We start from the raw sequence: 7,500 nt of genomic DNA, 5'->3' as shown, positions 1-7,500 counted from the left end.
GTGACAGTCGAACATGTAGCGGAACTGGATTGGGAGTGCAGTGATGTGTGTTTGGGGGGGGGGGAGGCGGGTTAGGTGTAGTGACGTGTGGGTGGCGGGGGTGATTGGGGATGGAGAGGGGGGTAATGTAGGGAGGGTGGGGAGGGAGATAAGGAAGAGGTAGCGGTTGGCTTTATCACACGAGGTCGTTGCTGGGGTATGGGTTGGGATGTGGGGAGAAGGGGGGAGGGGGGTGGAGGGGAGGTTGGAGGGAGGGATGGTGAAGGAGGAGAACAAGAACAGTAAGGAGTGAGGAGGAAGTAGGGGAGGAAAGAAGCGGAAGAAGGAGAAGGGGAGGAAGGCAAGAAGGAAAGAAGGAGGGAGGAAGAGGAGATAGAGATGGAGAACGAGAACGAGAACAAGAACAAGAAGGACGAGGAGGAGGAGATGGAGAACGAGAACGAGAACAAGAACAAGAAGGAGGAGGAGGAGAGGGGGGGCGGCGTCGGTCGCGTCAGCGGCGAAGCGAGCGGTGAAATGGTGACGTCAATGGGCTCTATGGGCTTGGGTCATCGTCGGGGGTCATCGGGTACGTGGGTTGCGGTGGTCGAGGGGGGTATTGGAGGGTTAGGGGGAGAGGGGGTATTGGGGGGTTAGGGGGTGCAGTATAGTGTAGGGGAGGGAGTATTGGGGGTGTAAGGGGGAAAGTGGTATGGTGTAGGGGGGTTAGGGGGAGGGGGTATGGTGTATAGGGGGAGCGGGTGGTATTGGGGGATTAGGGGGAGGGGTGGCATTGGGGGTGTTAGGAGGGAAAGGGTATGGTGTAGGGGGTTAGGGGAAGGGGTAGGGGTGTAGGGGGATTAGGGGAGTGGGTATGGTGTAGGGGTGAGGGAGTATTTAGGGGGTTTGGGGAAGGGAGTATTTGGGGGTGAGGTGCAAGGTATTGGGGGGTTAGGGGGAGGGGGTATGCTGTAGGGGAGTGGTTATTGTCCGGGTATTGCGTGGATTGGTGGTGTTGTGTTGTAGGTTGTATGGGTGTTGTGGGTGTGAGTAGGGTTGAGGGGAAGCAGGTGAGGAAAGAGAAGGTGAGGAAGGGAGGGAGAAAGAAAAAGACTATGAGACAAAGAGAAAAAGATGATAGATAACCAGCCTGGTATAAGGGGGAAAGTAAGGAGGGAGGGAGGGAGGGAGAGAGAGAGAGAGAGAGAGAGAGAGAGAGAGAGAGAGAGAGAGAGAGAGAGAGAGAGAGAGAGAGAGAGAGAGAGAGAGAGAGAGAGAGAGAGAGAGAGAGAAAGAGAGAGAGAGAGAGAGGACATTAATGCAAGAACAACAATAGATAAAGATAAAAAAATACACAAGAAGAAAATAGTACAGAGAAAGGAGAAACGAACAAGAAATATCTAAAAACGAAAACCAAAAAAAAAAAAGGAAAGGAAACAAAAACAAAACCAAAAAAACACACCAAAACACCAAAAAAAAACCCACACCAAAACACCAAGCAAAGGAAAGGAAAACAAAACAACAAAACACCAAAACACCAAACAAAGGGAAGAAAAAACAAAAATAAAACAAAAACCAAAACAAAAGGTCACAGCACATACCGCTTGTCGATAAGGTCTATTGCCACTTCATCAGAGCCATTGCAGAGCTGATGGACAGTCGCTTCGCTTCTTCCTTGGGGTGCGTGTTGCACGGCCGTTATTGCAGGTTATTGGCAACCCTTGCTTCTTCTTCTTCTTGCTGCTGGTTTTCTTGCGGAGGAGGAGGGAGGAGGGGGAGGAGGAGGAGGAGGGGGAGGGGGATGTGGAGGAAGAGGAGGAGGAGGGGAGTGGGGGAGGGAGGGGAGGAGGAGGTGAGGGAGGGAGGAGGGAGGAGTGAGAGGGAGAAAAGGAGATAAAGGAAGGGGAAGAAGTGGAAGGAGGAGGGAGGAGGAAGATGAAAGAAAAGAGAAGAGGGAGAGGGAGAGGGAGAGGGAGGGGAGGGGTTGACAGGCAAGGGGGGATGGTTTGGCAGATAGACAAGCAAAAATATAGATAGGCTTAGAGAGGAAGAGAGAAATTGAGAGACGAAAGAGAGAGACAGAGACAGAAACAGACAGTGGCAGAGACAGACAGAGAGAGATTGGAAAACTTTTAATGTGTACGCAGATACGATTGGTTGATTGTAAATAAACCAAAACAATGATTATTGATTTACCTACAAGTGGATTAGATAGATCTGAATGTTTAAGTACGCATTAGTGGTCTTTAATGGCCTTGATTGGATGGCCGTAAATTATACAAGAGCAAATGAATGGCAGATTGCGAAAGTGGAGTTAATAGTTTGTAATCGGTTTGCTGACACATGCAAAATTTAGCGCGAGTGTAAAATCGGGAGTGCTGAGTCATTGATTCAGCCCCTCCCCCCCCCCCTTTTTCCCCCTTCCCCCCCCCTCTCCCTGTCTCCCTGTCCTGTTCCTGTGGTACTCCTTCTTGGGTCTCCCACTTCCTCTTCTTAATTTCCTTGTCTGTTTTCTTTCTCCTTTCTCACTTTTGCCTAGAAGTCTCCTTCTCCGTCTCTATCTCTCTCTCTTTCTCTTTCTCTCTCCCTCTCTTTCTCTTGCTCTTTCTGTCTCTCTCCCTCTCTTTCTTTCTCCCTCTCCTTCACCTCTCTCTCTTCTCTCCTCTTCCACTTCTCACTCCCTCTCCCTCTCCCTTTCTTTATTTTTCTCCCTCTCTCCACTCCTGTCTCACCCCCTTCTTCCCTCTCCCACTTCTTCCCCGTTCCAATTCTCCCTTCATCTCATTTTCCTCCTCCCACTCCTATTTTCACCTCCTCTCCACTTTCACCCCTTCCCCTTTTTCTCCTCCCATCCGCTCTCTTTCCCTTCCCCTTCTCCTCCCTCTCTCTCTCCCTTCCCCTCCCCAGTGCACCATCCTCTTTTTTCCTCTTCCTCCCCTCTTCCCCCTCCCTACTCTCCCCTCATCACCCTCCCCCTTCCCTTCCCCTCTTCTCCCTACCTCTTTCCCTCTCTCATTCCTCCCTTCCCCTTTTCTCTCTTCTCTCCCTTCCTCATCTTCCCTCCCCCTTTCCATACCCCCTTCCCCCATCTCCCTCCTCTCGCATCTCAGCCTCCTCCCCATTCCTTCATCTCCCTCCTTCCTTCCCCATCTCCCTCCTCCCTTTCCCATTTGCTTCCTCCCATCTCCCATCTCCCTCCCCCTCCCCCTTTCCCATCTCCCTCCCCCTCCCGCCTTCCCCCCATCCCTCATCTCCCTCCCCTCCCCCCTTCCCCTTATCTCCTGCTCCCTCCCCCTATCCCCTCATCCCCATCTCCCCGCCCCCTTTCCTAATCCCTGGAGCTCCCCAAGCTGAGTCTGGTAACTGGCTTCTATGTCCATGTTTCTTGTATCATTTCTCCTCCCCCCTCCCTCCTCACCCCCCTCTCTCCCCTCTCTCCTCTCTCTCTTCTCTCTCTTCTCTCTCTTCTCTCCCTTGCCCCTTTTCATCATTGCCTTATCACTTCGCTTCGTTATCTTGTTCTTTTTTCCATTAGCTTTATATGTTTATTATTATTATTATTATTATTATTATTATTATTGTTGTTGTTGTTGTTGTTGTTGTTACTGTTTTTGTGTTTGTCTATCCTCTTGTCTGTCTATTTGTCTATCTGCTCTCTCTTTCCGTGTCGTTCATCTCTTCTCTTCCTCTTCCTCCTACATCCCTTCCTTCTCCTCCTTTAGTCACTCTTCCTAGTTCCCCACCCTAGCCTCCTTCCCTATCCACGTCCTCCTCCTCCTTTTTCTTCTCCTGCTTCTCCTTCTTCTTCTTATTATTATTATTCTCCTTCTCCTCCTCCTCCTCCTCCCCTCCTCCTCCCTCCTCCCTCCTCCTCCTCCTCCCTCCTCCCTCCTCCTCCTCCTCCTCTTCCTCCTCTGCCTTCTTCCCCCTTTCCTCCCTCATCCATCTTCTAATTCTCCCTCCTCCCTCTCCCCCTCCCCTTCCCCCTCCTCCTCGTCTTCCTTTCATCCTTTGCTCTCCCCTCTTCGCCTCCCCCTTTATCTCTCCCTCTCCCTCTTCCCCCTGTTATTGTGCGTCCCCGTAATCCACTCCATCTTCATCACGGATTAATCACCATCTTCTTTATTGCTGTCCACCCTAATTCCACCCTCTTTCCTCTTTCCGCTCTTTCATTTCTCCCTCTTCCCCGCTTCGCTACTCGGTTCCCAGCTTTTTTTTTTTTTTCTTTTCTTTTCTTGTCGGTGTTTCTTTTATTTACTTTTTGCGTTTTTGTTTATGCGTTCTCGTTTTTTTTGTTTGTTTTTTGTTTTTGTTTTTGGCTTCGTCTTCCTACTTAGTTTCCGTTTTTTTTTTTTATCGGTTTACCATCATTCTCTCTCCTCCTGGTCTTCTCCTGCTTCCTCTTTCTCTTTCTTAACATCCTCTCCCTCCTTCCCCACCCCTCTTTCTCTCCTCCCCACTCCTCCCTATTTCTCCTTCTTCACCTCCTCTTCCTCCTTCCCCACCTCCTTTTTCTCTACCCACCTCCTCTTTCTCCATTCCCACCTCCTCTTTCTCCTTCCCGACTTCCTCCTCCTCCTCTCCCGCTTCCTCTTTCTCCCTCTCCCTTTTGAAAAAATGGAAAGCGAGAAACGCAATGTTATTCTTTTCTTTTTCTCTTCACTTTATTTTCCCGCGTTAATGTTTTTCCCGCCCTCCGAACCCCGGTGAAAATAATGAGTAAACGTGAATGGCGGACTGTTTCTCGTTTCGACCGCCAGGGGGAAGATGAGGGAAGAGGGGGAAATGGGAACGTATTCGCACGTATATATATTATATAAATGTTTTAGCTATTTTTCGTTTTCTTTGTCTCGTTACCTTTTATGTGGAAATGTTATTTTCACAGTTCCTTCGCTCCAATTTTTAAAAAAGTTTTGCGGAGTGGAAATGTTATTTTCACCAATCTTTCGCGCCATTTAAAAAAAAAAAGTTTTGCGGAGTGGAAATGTTATTTTCAACAAATCCTTCCCGCCAAATGTTTTCTTTCGGTTTTAAAGAAAGGGAGGAAATAAAGTTTCTCGTTCCGGCGAATGCCCGGGGAGAGGGAAGGCGGAGAACAAAAATGTATAAACGTGAATATTTATATTAAGATACAAAGATACCAACTGCATGTTTGTATTTTTCGTGGAAATGTTTTATGTAAAAATGTTTAGACATGCTATGAATATGTACATATGTTTATATTTCGAGATAGACTGATAGACAAATAGATATATACCTGATGCTTGAAGATAAGAGAGAGGAAAAAAGAGAAAGAGAGAGTAAGAAAGAGATAAAGGAAGTTAAAAAGAAAGGGAGAAGGCGAGAGAGAGAGAGAAATCGGGATAAAGAGACAGAAAGAGAGAGATAGAAAAATAAAAGAGACAGAGACAGAGACAGAAAGAGAGAGATAGAAAAATAAAAGAGACAGAGACAAACAGAAAGAAACAGAAATAGAAAAAGGAAGCAAACCTGTAAAAGGAAGAGAGAGATAGAAGAGATCAAAACAGACAGACAAACAGAAAGAAACAGAAACAGAGAAAAAGGAAGCAAACCTGTTAAAGGCAGAAAGAGAGATAGAAAAAAAAGACAGACACACAGAAAGAAAAGAGAAACAGAGAGAGGGAGACGAAACCTTCCCAATTATCCGGATCCACTGTAGCAACACCGGCAGCAGGACCCCGTTAAGTCGACCGGCTCTGCGACATCGGTGTGTTCTGCGGTCGGGCCTTCGGGGGGGGGTTCCGCTGGGGGTTCCTTCGGAGGGGTTCCCCGGGGGGTTCCTTCGGGAGGGGGTTCCTTCGGGAGGGTTCCTTCGGGAGGGGTTCCTTTCGGGGGTTCCGGGGTACCTTCTGAGGGGTTCCATCGGGGTTCCTTCGGGGGGATTCCTTCGGGGGTTCCTTCTGGGGGTACCTTCGGGGCCCTTCGGGGTTCCTCCCGGGGGAGGTGTCTCTTCGGGGGGGGTTCCCTCCCTCGTTCATTCTGCGGGGCGGGGTTGTTTCTGACTGTTATGGGGGTGGTGGTGGGGGGAGGGGGATGGTGTGTGCAGGTGGGGGGGAGAAGAGTGTGTGGTTGTGGTAGTTGTGGTGTGACAGTGGTTATGCTTGTGGTGTATTCGGGTGGTGGTCTGGATTTTGTTGTATGCTGTAGTTGTCGTTAGGCCTACTTTTATTTTTATTATGATCATATGTTATTATGATTGATATTGTTATTTTTATCATCATTATTGATATCATCGTTGTTATTGTTATCACTATCATTACTGTTATTATTAATTATTATTATTATTATTATCATCATCATTATTATTATTATTATCACTATTATTATTATTCATTTATGTATTTAATTCTTACGAGTCTCATCTGCTGCTGCTGTCCTTTTTTTTTCTTCTCCTTCTTCTTCTCCCTCTCGTTCTTCTTCTTCTTCTTCTTCTTCTTCTTCTTCTTCTTCTTCTTCTTCTTCTTCTTCCTTCCTTCCCTCGCTTCCTCCTCCTCCTCCTCCTCCTCCTCCTCCTCCTCCTCCTCCTCCTCCTCCCCTCTTCCACTTATCATCGGAGGGGAGAAAGAGGAAACAAAAGAACAACCAAAGAATTGCCCTCGACGAATGGAAGGAGAAAGCGGCACAAGATAAGAACGCGTAAATAACGTTTAGTTGTTTGTGTTTTATTTAATTGTCGCCTTCTGACTCATCTGGACGGGGGCGAAGAGGGCGGGGCTTTGTGGGAAAGTGGGCGGGGTTATGAGGGAGAGTGGGTGGGGCTTTGAGGGGGAGTGGGCGGGGCTTTGAGGGAGAGGGGGGAGTGGGCGGGGATTTGCGGGGGGAGTGGATGAGGCTTTGAGGGGGGAGTGGGCGGGGCTTTGAGCGGGGAGTGGGCGGGGCTTCGAGAAAGAGTGGGCGGGGCTTTGAGGGAGAGGGGATGAAGGAAAGGGTGTGGGCGGGATGTTGAGGGGGAAATGGGGTAAGCTTGAAAATATGGTGGGCGGGGCTTAGAAATATGGTGGGCGGAGCTTAGAAACATGGTGGGCGTGGCTTAGAAATATGGTGGGCGTGGTTTGGATTCAGGGTGGGCGGGAGCTTAAGGTGGTGGATGGGCATGGGGTGTAAGAAGACAAATAAACAGGCAGACAAACATGTTTACGCCGGGGCAAGTGTATATGACATGACTAATGACCCAATATATACACCGGTGTGTGTGTGTGTGTGTGTGTGTGTGTGTGTGTGTGTGTGTGTGTGTGTGTGTGTGTGTGCGTGTGTGTGTGTGTGTGTGTATACAACGTTGGATGGCATGAAGATAGTAATATTTTCCAGCCTTTTAAAAGGAAAGAGAAGAGAGAGGTGAAAGAGAGAGAAAGAGAGACGAGAGTGAGAGAGAGAGCATGAGAGAGAGAAAGAGAGAGAGAGAGAGGAGAGAGAGAGAGAGAGAGACAGAGAGACAGACAGACAGACAGACAGACAAACATAGAGACAGAGAGAGAGAGAGAGAGCAAGCCCTCCGTCCCC

Source organism: Penaeus vannamei, chromosome 41 (genome assembly GCF_042767895.1).
Source record: "Penaeus vannamei isolate JL-2024 chromosome 41, ASM4276789v1, whole genome shotgun sequence".
In the NCBI taxonomy this organism is placed as follows: domain Eukaryota; kingdom Metazoa; phylum Arthropoda; class Malacostraca; order Decapoda; family Penaeidae; genus Penaeus; species Penaeus vannamei.
The sequence above is the reverse complement of the archived record's forward strand: the minus strand, read 5'-3'. Positions refer to the sequence as shown.